Genomic DNA, 13,569 nt, shown 5'->3' on the forward strand with positions numbered 1-13,569 from the left:
TTCTGCTGTTAATAAAGCTAGACCACCGCTGAAGTCTACACCAATTTTCACTATCACGTTTTAAGTGCACAATCTTGTCGCAATCAAAATGAGTGGCAAAATGACAGATGCTGGTGGAAACGGGAAGAGGCGTGTTGGAAAAGGAAAAAAAGGGTTTGTCCGTGGGGAAGGTGGCAAAGCTCCATTAACATCTGCTGAAGATAGACCATCTTCCAGCAAAAGTAAGATTTCTACTGCTTACTGTGGACAATCCGATGTGCTCCCTTTTTTACGGACACGAACAACAGGAACAAAGGTAGATGATGGCCAAAAAAGGAAAATGCTTGAATGGATCTCAAGTGGTCCAACAAGTGCCCTCTCAGCCACTTCAAGTACCGCATCCAAAAAACACCAGTCCTCTGAGTTGTCATCCCAATCAAACTTGCTTTCTCCCAGCTCTGAAGTCTCCATCAGCCCTGCACAGTATAGTGGAACTGAGATGGCTGAGTCTGCAGAGCTGTTCAGTCACACTATAGCCTGGGAATCAGAGGTCTGCTCCCAAGCTACAGTGAGTACAGACGAGGAAATAGTCTACAGTGAGGCCCAGAACCTTTGTGACTCTGATTCAGGCCGTAAGGACCAAGTTTCTGAGCATAATGTTGACCCTTTTTCACAAACTGTAACATCTGTTGTTATAGACAATGGGGAACATACTGATGAAGATGAGACTCAGATACCCGATTGGGATGACAACTTAAATATTCGGTCAGGGCAAGAAGAGGCTCGGTCTGAGGGGGAGGGGAGTGCAAACACAACAATTGATGATGAAGTTCTAGATCCCACCTACTGTCAACCCACAGTCAGGCACTCGAGGAGGTCAACAGAGATGGTGGAGGAGGATGCAACTGACGACGAAGTTACCTTGCGCCTTCCTGGACAGAGTAGGAGTACTGGTAGCATGTCTACAACTGCATCCTCAGCCACCACTGTGCCTCTGAGCACTAGTCGGGTGGATCAGCAGGTAGCATGCCCTCTAAGCCTTGCCTAGCCTAGTCCTTTTTTGACATAGCAAAAGATCGCTCAAATTATGTGATCTGTAAAATTTGTCATGATTCTGTTAGTAGAGGGCAAAACCTCAGCAGTTTGACAACTTCTTCCATGAATCGTCACATGAATAATTATCATATGTCTCGGTGGGAAGCTCACCGTGCTGCAATGCGGCCTAGCGGAGCAAACCATCCACCGCTTCCCCTTCTAGTGCATCCGTGCGCTCTTCATCTTCTAGGACTGTGGGGACAGCTGTCACACCTGGTTTTCCACGCACAACTTCCACCACTGTAACCGCAACAGGCAGTTTGCTTGGTAGGTCGTCAGTTGGTTTGGAAGGGGAAACAAGTGCGTGTGTACAGCTCTCTCAGACATCAATAGCACCAACGTTGGATGAAGGCAACATCATGTCTATGCCTGCACTTTCCTCACAAAGCTGCATTTTTCCAGGGACACCCTACTCAACACCGTCTACACACAGCAGCCAGATCTCTGTCCCTCAGATGTGGACAAATAATAGGCCATTTCCTGCGACCCATGACAAAGCTAAGAGGTTGACTTTATCCCTCTGTAAGCTCTTTGCTACCGAAATGCTGCCTTTCCGCCTGGTGGACACACAGGATTTTAGAGACCTTATGTCTGTCGCTGTGCCCCAGTACCAGATGCCCAGTCGCCACTACTTCTCTTAGAAAGGTGTGCCCATGCTACACCAGCATGTCGCACACAACATCACCGCTTCCTTGAGAAACTCTATGTGTCAACGGGTGCATTTCACCACCGATACTTGGACCAGTAAGCATGGACAGGGATGTTACATGTCGCTGACTGGGCACTGGGTAACTATGGTGATAGATGGTGAAGGGTCTGCTGCACAAGTCTTGCCGTCCCCACGACTTGTGTGTCAACCCTCTGTCTGTCCAAGTTCCGCCACTGCTTCTGCCTTCTCCACCTCATCTGGGTCCTCCACCTCCGCCCCAAGCCTGCCTGGTCAGGCCACCAGCGTTCGCACTGCGCAGAAGGAATCACGCACCCCTCATTACTATGCTGGCAGCAGAGCGCAACGGCATCAGGCGGTCTTTAGCTTGACATGTCTTGGAAATAGGAGTCACACAGCGGCTGAGTTGTGGGCAGCTCTGGAGACTGAGTTTAATAAATGGTTGTCTCCACTCAACCTGCAGTCTGGAAAGTCCGTGTGCGACAATGCTGGAAACCTGGGTGCGGCCCTTCGCCTGGGCAAGGTGACACACGTGCCTTGTATGGCTCACGTGTTGAATCTTGTCGTCCAGCAATTTTTAACACACTATCCCGGCCTAGATGGCCTTCTGACCAGGGCACGAAAACTGTCTGCTCACTTCCGCCATTCAACCGCCGCAGCTGAGCGACTTGCATCGCTCCAGAAGTCTTTCGGCCTGCCGGTTCATTGCCTGAAATGTGATGTGGCGACACGCTGGAATTCGACTCTCCACATGTTACAGCGACTGTGGCAGCACCGCCGAGCCCTGGTTCAATACGTCATGATGTATAGCCTGGGCCAACAAGATGCAAAGGTGGGGCAGATCACCCTGATGGAGTGGTCTCAGATCAAGGACTTATGCACCCTTCTGCACAGTTTCGACATGGCGACGAATATTTTTATCACTGACAATGCCATTATCAGCATGACAATTCCAGTCATTTACATGCTGGAGCACACGCTAAACACTATTCGGAGTCAGGGGGTGAGACAACAGGAAGGGGAGGAACTACAGGAGGATTCATATGCGCAAGACACAACAACATCACCAAGGTCCAGACGTTCATCATCACCAACGCGGCAGGCATGGGACCATGGGGGACAGGGATCAACAAGGGCGCATGGTAGCAGGCGAAATGTTGAGGAAGGTGCAGGAGAACATGTAGAAATGGAGGACGAACTGTCCATGGACATGGAAGACTCAGCGGATGAGGGAGACCTTGGTCAAATTTCTGTTGAAAGAGGTTGGGGGGAGATGTCAGAGGAAGAAAGAATGGTTAGCACCTCTATGCCACAAACACAGCGTGGACTTGGTCCAAATGGCTGCGCAAAACACATGAGCGCCTTCTTGCTGCACTACCTCCAACATAACCCTCATATTGTCAAAATTAGAAGTAATGATGACTACTGGCTTGCCACACTATTAGATCCCCGGTACAAGTCCAAATTTTGTGACATAATTCCAGCCATAGAAAGGGATGCACGTATGCAGGAGTATCAGCAGAAGCTGTTACTCGATCTTAGCTCGGCTTTTCCACCAAACAACCATGCAGGTGCAGGGAGTGAATCTCCCAGTTGTAACTTGACAAACATGGGACGGTCTCGTCATCTTCAACAGTCTACCCGTACCAGTAGCACCGTATCTGGTGCTGGCAACAGCAATTTTATGGAATTTTTTCATAATTTTTTTAGACCGTCCTTTGCAAGGCCACCAGAGACAACAAGTCTGACACATATTCAACGGCTGGAGAGGATGATACAGGAGTATCTCCAAATGAACATTGATGCCATGACTTTGCAAATGGAGCCTTGCTCATTTTGGGCTTCAAATCTTGAAAAATGGCCAGAGCTCTCAACTTACGCCTTGGAGATTTTGTCGTGTCCAGCTGCCAGCGTTGTCTCTGAACGTGTCTTCAGTGCTGCTGGGTGTGTGCTGACAGATAAGTGCACGCGTCTGTCCAGTGACAATGTGGACAGACGAACGTTCATCAAAATGAACAAGTCATGGATCCACAAGGAATTTACTACCCCTGTGTCATCCTGGGGAGAGAAAATGCTTGTGGATTTGGAATGTGCTTGATGCAAATCAAAACATCCTGTTTGCAACTAGGGCACAAGTGCTGACACTGATGGGGTGTCTGTGTGGCCCAATTTTTGGAAAAAAGGGAGACTCTGCTTGGAGTAACCCTTGCTTGCTGTGTTTTTTAAAAGGAGCCAAGATGAACAAGTCATGGTTCAGCAAAGACTTTGCTACCTACCCCGGTGTCATCCTGGGGACGGTTAAGGATGGCGTATTTTTTAATGTGCTTGATGCAAATCTAGCTGTGAAGTGTACAACTGGGGCACAACTGCTGCCACTGAAGGGGTGGGTGTGTGTGTGGCACAATTGTTGGAAAAAAGGGAGACTCCGCTTGGAGTAACCCTTGCTTACAGTGTTTTTAAAAAGGAGCCAAGATGAACAGAGCTGGGATCAGGAAAGACTTTGCTACCTACCCCGGTGACATCCTGGGGACGGTTAAGAATGGCGTAATTTTGAATATGCTTGATGCAAATCTAGCTGTGAAGTGTACAACTGGGGCACAAGTGCTGCCACTGAAGGGGTGGGTGTGTGTGGGGCCCAATTTTTGGAAAAAAGGGAGACTCCGCTTGGAGTAACCCTTGCTTGCCGTGTTTTTAAAAAGGAGCCAAGATGAACAAGTCATGGTTCAGCAAAGACTTTGCTACCTACCCCGGTGTCATCCTGGGGACGGTTAAGAATGGCGTATTTTTGAATGTGCTTGATGCAAATCTAGCTGTGAAGTGTACAACTAGGGCACAAGTGCTGCCACTGAAGGGGTGGGTGTGTGTGTGGCCCAATTTTTGGAAAAAAGGGAGACTCTGCTTGGAGTCACCTTGCGGTGTTTTACATGATTTTAAAAGGTCGTGTTATGCCTATATCTGTGTCTCCTCCTCTTTTTCCTTGTCCCGCTCTTTTGTTTTCCCATGAGTATATGTCCTTGTCACTTTCCCATGTGTTTGTGTTTTGTTGTGAGTTGTTTGTCACCTTTTGGACACCTTTGAGGGTGTTTTCTAGGTGTTTTTATGTGTTTATGATTGCCTGCTATTGTTTCCCATGCAGTTCGAGTTCGGATCGTCGAACGTTCGACGAACTGAACTCGAACGAGACCTCCGTTCGACGAACCGAACTCGAGCCAAACCACGACCGGTTCGCTCATCTCTAGTCTTAATCACCAGGGGAGAGGATGGTTCGCTTTGCACCGATATTCACCGCAAGACTTCTGCAACTAACTCGTTATTGAGTGCCAAATCATCACATCCTTTCCAGGTAATTAATTCAATCCCTACTGGACAATTCATAAGGGCACGCAGAATTTGCTCAAGTGACGCCTTATTCGAGAAGTAATCGTATAATCTGACCAGGAGGTTGAGGCGAGACATTATTCTCATCAAATTATTCAAAAAGGATACAAAAGAGCCAAAGGATCGGTCCGTGATGATCTTCTCAGGACTAAACCTAAGGGCACTGATGATACCATCCGATTGATCACGCCATATCATACACAATGGCGTGAGATGTCAACAATAATATCAAAATACTGGCCTATCCTAATGGCTGATCATGACCTGGCCTCCTTTCTGACATCCAGACCTGCCATTGCCCCCAGAAGATCTAAGACATTGAGAGACCTTATTGTGAGGAGCCACTATACACCTAGGCCCAGCACCACATTCTTGACATGCGGCGGTTCCAGACTTGGGTCCGTCTCATGTGGTGACTGTGGTGCATGTCCACAAATGGACCGGGCCTATGACTTTTGGAACTCCTCACACTCAAAAACATATCATATTAGGCATTTCTTCAATTGCCGGTCTTCCAATGTTGTATATTGGGCCACATGTCCATGTGGCCTAATATACATAGGTCTCACCACACGTGAATTGAGGGTACGGATTCTGGAGCATGTCCGTAACATCAAAAACGCGGCCAAGCTCCAGAAGCCTGATGATATACTTATGCTCAAGAACATCCCCAAGAACTTTAAAGAAAAACATGGCTGTAATTGGAGGTGCCTGAAGTTCCGTGGTATTGATAAAGTGAATCTGGGGATTAGAGGGGGCAATACTAAAAACAATCTATATAAGAGGGAGGCCAGATGGATTACCATCCTTAATACTACTAAGCCATTGGGCCTCAATGATGTTGTTAGTTTCAAGCCTTTTCTTTGCTAATAACTATTTCCCCTGATTTCGCTCTCTGCCCTGCAGCACATGCCACTAATTTCAATATTATACATATGCAATTTATGCATTTTTTTGTGGCACTTGGTTGTGCCCGTGTCCTTTGCCAAATATCTTGATTTTAATTTCTTCATTGTTCTTCTTATAGATCCGGTGGTCCTTTTTTTCTCCGTTACCATCCTCTCTCCCTTCCCTTTGTTGCAATCTCCGCTGAGGAATCTACATTTGGTGATACATCTTTATGAAGGCATCTTGGAAATTTCCATTGTGTTCATATATATTTTCTATATTGCTTAATTGATATATTTTCTATTGCTAATATTGTTATTTTTGTATCATAAGAGCACATGTTGTATATGCATAAAAATCAGGGTTACTAGTCTCTGATTGCTCAATTGCATGTATATTCATCTTTGCCCTTTTTCACTATTATAGATGAGCGAACCGGTCCCGGTTCGGCTCGAGGTCGGTTCGCCGAACGGAGGTCCCGTTCGAGTTCGGCTCGTCGAACGTTCGACGAACCGAACTCGAACTGCATAGGAAACAATGGCAGGCAATCACAAACACATAAAAACACCTAGAAAACACCCTCAAAGGTGTCCAAAAGGTGACAAACAACTCACAACACAACACAAACACATGGGAAAGTGACAAGGACATATACTCATGCGAAAACAAAAGAGCTGGACAAGGAAAAAGAGGAGGACACACAGATATAGGCATATATAAGAATAAGGCTGCACATCAAACTTAGATAATGGTATAATGCCTCAAGCATATGGACAAATATTGGAATATACAATGAAAAATGCTACTTGCTAATTTGAACATGTGAATAATGAATTGCATACCTGCTATGAATATTAGGAAAAAGGAGATATTTAGCAATCGCATTGATCAATGTAACTGAGCCCCAAAGCCTCGTCAAGGCATATCTCTATATTGGGGTCCCTAGCTCTGTGACCCTAACTGTGTGTCATCTCATTGCAATTAAAAACTGCTATGGGTGGAGAGGGGTAACTAAGGACTTTCTTATATAGGAGATGGAAAAAACATGGCCGAAAGGGGCGGAGCTGTGTTCACATTCAGAAAAAAAACTACATATAACTGAATAGGATAACTGAAGTGAGCACTAATATATATATATGAGTGCAAGCCAAAAATACATACTATATATAAGAATAAGGCTGCACATCAAACTTAGATAATGGTATAATGCCTCAAGCATATGGACAAATATTGGAATATACAATGAAAAATGCTACTTGCTAATTTGAACATGTGAATAATGAATTGCATACCTGCTATGAATATTAGGAAAAAGGAGATATTTAGCAATCGCATTGATCAATGTAACTGAGCCCCAAAGCCTCGTCAAGGCATATCTCTATATTGGGGTCCCTAGCTCTGTGACCCTAACTGTGTGTCATCTCATTGCAATTAAAAACTGCTATGGGTGGAGAGGGGTAACTAAGGACTTTCTTATATAGGAGATGGAAAAAACATGGCCGAAAGGGGCGGAGCTGTGTTCACATTCAGAAAAAAAACTACATATAACTGAATAGGATAACTGAAGTGAGCACTAATATATATATATGAGTGCAAGCCAAAAATACATACTATATATAAGAGTAAGTATTGCAATGAGATGACACACAGTTAGGGTCACAGAGCTAGGGACCCCAATATAGAGATATGCCTTGACGAGGCTTTGGGGCTCAGTTACATTGATCAATGCGATTGCTAAATATCTCCTTTTTCCTAATATTCATAGCAGGTATGCAATTCATTATTCACATGTTCAAATTAGCAAGTAGCATTTTTCATTGTATATTCCAATATTTGTCCATATGCTTGAGGCATTATACCATTATCTAAGTTTGATGTGCAGCCTTATTCTTATATATAGTATGTATTTTTGGCTTGCACTCATATATATATATTAGTGCTCACTTCAGTTATCCTATTCAGTTATATGTAGTTTTTTTTCTGAATGTGAACACAGCTCCGCCCCTTTCGGCCATGTTTTTTCCATCTCCTATATAAGAAAGTCCTTAGTTACCCCTCTCCACCCATAGCAGTTTTTAATTGCAATGAGATGACACACAGTTAGGGTCACAGAGCTAGGGACCCCAATATAGAGATATGCCTTGACGAGGCTTTGGGGCTCAGTTACATTGATCAATGCGATTGCTAAATATCTCCTTTTTCCTAATATTCATAGCAGGTATGCAATTCATTATTCACATGTTCAAATTAGCAAGTAGCATTTTTCATTGTATATTCCAATATTTGTCCATATGCTTGAGGCATTATACCATTATCTAAGTTTGATGTGCAGCCTTATTCTTATATATAGTATGTATTTTTGGCTTGCACTCATATATATATATTAGTGCTCACTTCAGTTATCCTATTCAGTTATATGTAGTTTTTTTTCTGAATGTGAACACAGCTCCGCCCCTTTCGGCCATGTTTTTTCCATCTCCTATATAAGAAAGTCCTTAGTTACCCCTCTCCACCCATAGCAGTTTTTAATTGCAATGAGATGACACACAGTTAGGGTCACAGAGCTAGGGACCCCAATATAGAGATATGCCTTGACGAGGCTTTGGGGCTCAGTTACATTGATCAATGCGATTGCTAAATATCTCCTTTTTCCTAATATTCATAGCAGGTATGCAATTCATTATTCACATGTTCAAATTAGCAAGTAGCATTTTTCATTGTATATTCCAATATTTGTCCATATGCTTGAGGCATTATACCATTATCTAAGTTTGATGTGCAGCCTTATTCTTATATATAGTATGTATTTTTGGCTTGCACTCATATATATATATTAGTGCTCACTTCAGTTATCCTATTCAGTTATATGTAGTTTTTTTTCTGAATGTGAACACAGCTCCGCCCCTTTCGGCCATGTTTTTTCCATCTCCTATATAAGAAAGTCCTTAGTTACCCCTCTCCACCCATAGCAGTTTTTAATTGCAATGAGATGACACACAGTTAGGGTCACAGAGCTAGGGACCCCAATATAGAGATATGCCTTGACGAGGCTTTGGGGCTCAGTTACATTGATCAATGCGATTGCTAAATATCTCCTTTTTCCTAATATTCATAGCAGGTATGCAATTCATTATTCACATGTTCAAATTAGCAAGTAGCATTTTTCATTGTATATTCCAATATTTGTCCATATGCTTGAGGTATTATACCATTATCTAAGTTTGATGTGCAGCCTTATGCTTATATATAGTATGTATTTTTGGCTTGCACTCATATATATATATTAGTGCTCACTTCAGTTATCCTATTCAGTTATATGTAGTTTTTTTTCTGAATGTGAACACAGCTCCGCCCCTTTCGGCCATGTTTTTTCCATCTCCTATATAAGAAAGTCCTTAGTTACCCCTCTCCACCCATAGCAGTTTTTAATTGCAATGAGATGACACACAGTTAGGGTCACAGAGCTAGGGACCCCAATATAGAGATATGCCTTGACGAGGCTTTGGGGCTCAGTTACATTGATCAATGCGATTGCTAAATATCTCCTTTTTCCTAATATTCATAGCAGGTATGCAATTCATTATTCACATGTTCAAATTAGCAAGTAGCATTTTTCATTGTATATTCCAATATTTGTCCATATGCTTGAGGCATTATACCATTATCTAAGTTTGATGTGCAGCCTTATTCTTATATATAGTATGTATTTTTGGCTTGCACTCATATATATATATTAGTGCTCACTTCAGTTATCCTATTCAGTTATATGTAGTTTTTTTTCTGAATGTGAACACAGCTCCGCCCCTTTCGGCCATGTTTTTTCCATCTCCTATATAAGAAAGTCCTTAGTTACCCCTCTCCACCCATAGCAGTTTTTAATTGCAATGAGATGACACACAGTTAGGGTCACAGAGCTAGGGACCCCAATATAGAGATATGCCTTGACGAGGCTTTGGGGCTCAGTTACATTGATCAATGCGATTGCTAAATATCTCCTTTTTCCTAATATTCATAGCAGGTATGCAATTCATTATTCACATGTTCAAATTAGCAAGTAGCATTTTTCATTGTATATTCCAATATTTGTCCATATGCTTGAGGCATTATACCATTATCTAAGTTTGATGTGCAGCCTTATTCTTATATATAGTATGTATTTTTGGCTTGCACTCATATATATATATTAGTGCTCACTTCAGTTATCCTATTCAGTTATATGTAGTTTTTTTTCTGAATGTGAACACAGCTCCGCCCCTTTCGGCCATGTTTTTTCCATCTCCTATATAAGAAAGTCCTTAGTTACCCCTCTCCACCCATAGCAGTTTTTAATTGCAATGAGATGACACACAGTTAGGGTCACAGAGCTAGGGACCCCAATATAGAGATATGCCTTGACGAGGCTTTGGGGCTCAGTTACATTGATCAATGCGATTGCTAAATATCTCCTTTTTCCTAATATTCATAGCAGGTATGCAATTCATTATTCACATGTTCAAATTAGCAAGTAGCATTTTTCATTGTATATTCCAATATTTGTCCATATGCTTGAGGCATTATACCATTATCTAAGTTTGATGTGCAGCCTTATTCTTATATATAGTATGTATTTTTGGCTTGCACTCATATATATATATTAGTGCTCACTTCAGTTATCCTATTCAGTTATATGTAGTTTTTTTTCTGAATGTGAACACAGCTCCGCCCCTTTCGGCCATGTTTTTTCCATCTCCTATATAAGAAAGTCCTTAGTTACCCCTCTCCACCCATAGCAGTTTTTAATTGCAATGAGATGACACACAGTTAGGGTCACAGAGCTAGGGACCCCAATATAGAGATATGCCTTGACGAGGCTTTGGGGCTCAGTTACATTGATCAATGCGATTGCTAAATATCTCCTTTTTCCTAATATTCATAGCAGGTATGCAATTCATTATTCACATGTTCAAATTAGCAAGTAGCATTTTTCATTGTATATTCCAATATTTGTCCATATGCTTGAGGCATTATACCATTATCTAAGTTTGATGTGCAGCCTTATTCTTATATATAGTATGTATTTTTGGCTTGCACTCATATATATATATTAGTGCTCACTTCAGTTATCCTATTCAGTTATATGTAGTTTTTTTTCTGAATGTGAACACAGCTCCGCCCCTTTCGGCCATGTTTTTTCCATCTCCTATATAAGAAAGTCCTTAGTTACCCCTCTCCACCCATAGCAGTTTTTAATTGCAATGAGATGACACACAGTTAGGGTCACAGAGCTAGGGACCCCAATATAGAGATATGCCTTGACGAGGCTTTGGGGCTCAGTTACATTGATCAATGCGATTGCTAAATATCTCCTTTTTCCTAATATTCATAGCAGGTATGCAATTCATTATTCACATGTTCAAATTAGCAAGTAGCATTTTTCATTGTATATTCCAATATTTGTCCATATGCTTGAGGCATTATACCATTATCTAAGTTTGATGTGCAGCCTTATTCTTATATATAGTATGTATTTTTGGCTTGCACTCATATATATATATTAGTGCTCACTTCAGTTATCCTATTCAGTTATATGTAGTTTTTTTTCTGAATGTGAACACAGCTCCGCCCCTTTCGGCCATGTTTTTTCCATCTCCTATATAAGAAAGTCCTTAGTTACCCCTCTCCACCCATAGCAGTTTTTAATTGCAATGAGATGACACACAGTTAGGGTCACAGAGCTAGGGACCCCAATATAGAGATATGCCTTGACGAGGCTTTGGGGCTCAGTTACATTGATCAATGCGATTGCTAAATATCTCCTTTTTCCTAATATTCATAGCAGGTATGCAATTCATTATTCACATGTTCAAATTAGCAAGTAGCATTTTTCATTGTATATTCCAATATTTGTCCATATGCTTGAGGTATTATACCATTATCTAAGTTTGATGTGCAGCCTTATGCTTATATATAGTATGTATTTTTGGCTTGCACTCATATATATATATTAGTGCTCACTTCAGTTATCCTATTCAGTTATATGTAGTTTTTTTTCTGAATGTGAACACAGCTCCGCCCCTTTCGGCCATGTTTTTTCCATCTCCTATATAAGAAAGTCCTTAGTTACCCCTCTCCACCCATAGCAGTTTTTAATTGCAATGAGATGACACACAGTTAGGGTCACAGAGCTAGGGACCCCAATATAGAGATATGCCTTGACGAGGCTTTGGGGCTCAGTTACATTGATCAATGCGATTGCTAAATATCTCCTTTTTCCTAATATTCATAGCAGGTATGCAATTCATTATTCACATGTTCAAATTAGCAAGTAGCATTTTTCATTGTATATTCCAATATTTGTCCATATGCTTGAGGCATTATACCATTATCTAAGTTTGATGTGCAGCCTTATTCTTATATATAGTATGTATTTTTGGCTTGCACTCATATATATATATTAGTGCTCACTTCAGTTATCCTATTCAGTTATATGTAGTTTTTTTTCTGAATGTGAACACAGCTCCGCCCCTTTCGGCCATGTTTTTTCCATCTCCTATATAAGAAAGTCCTTAGTTACCCCTCTCCACCCATAGCAGTTTTTAATTGCAATGAGATGACACACAGTTAGGGTCACAGAGCTAGGGACCCCAATATAGAGATATGCCTTGACGAGGCTTTGGGGCTCAGTTACATTGATCAATGCGATTGCTAAATATCTCCTTTTTCCTAATATTCATAGCAGGTATGCAATTCATTATTCACATGTTCAAATTAGCAAGTAGCATTTTTCATTGTATATTCCAATATTTGTCCATATGCTTGAGGCATTATACCATTATCTAAGTTTGATGTGCAGCCTTATTCTTATATATAGTATGTATTTTTGGCTTGCACTCATATATATATATTAGTGCTCACTTCAGTTATCCTATTCAGTTATATGTAGTTTTTTTTCTGAATGTGAACACAGCTCCGCCCCTTTCGGCCATGTTTTTTCCATCTCCTATATAAGAAAGTCCTTAGTTACCCCTCTCCACCCATAGCAGTTTTTAATTGCAATGAGATGACACACAGTTAGGGTCACAGAGCTAGGGACCCCAATATAGAGATATGCCTTGACGAGGCTTTGGGGCTCAGTTACATTGATCAATGCGATTGCTAAATATCTCCTTTTTCCTAATATTCATAGCAGGTATGCAATTCATTATTCACATGTTCAAATTAGCAAGTAGCATTTTTCATTGTATATTCCAATATTTGTCCATATGCTTGAGGCATTATACCATTATCTAAGTTTGATGTGCAGCCTTATTCTTATATATAGTATGTATTTTTGGCTTGCACTCATATATATATATTAGTGCTCACTTCAGTTATCCTATTCAGTTATATGTAGTTTTTTTTCTGAATGTGAACACAGCTCCGCCCCTTTCGGCCATGTTTTTTCCATCTCCTATATAAGAAAGTCCTTAGTTACCCCTCTCCACCCATAGCAGTTTTTAATTGCAATGAGATGACACACAGTTAGGGTCACAGAGCTAGGGACCCCAATATAGAGATATGCCTTGACGAGGCTTTGGGGCTCA

Source organism: Anomaloglossus baeobatrachus, chromosome 6 (genome assembly GCF_048569485.1).
Source record: "Anomaloglossus baeobatrachus isolate aAnoBae1 chromosome 6, aAnoBae1.hap1, whole genome shotgun sequence".
Taxonomy (NCBI): Eukaryota; Metazoa; Chordata; class Amphibia; order Anura; family Aromobatidae; genus Anomaloglossus; species Anomaloglossus baeobatrachus.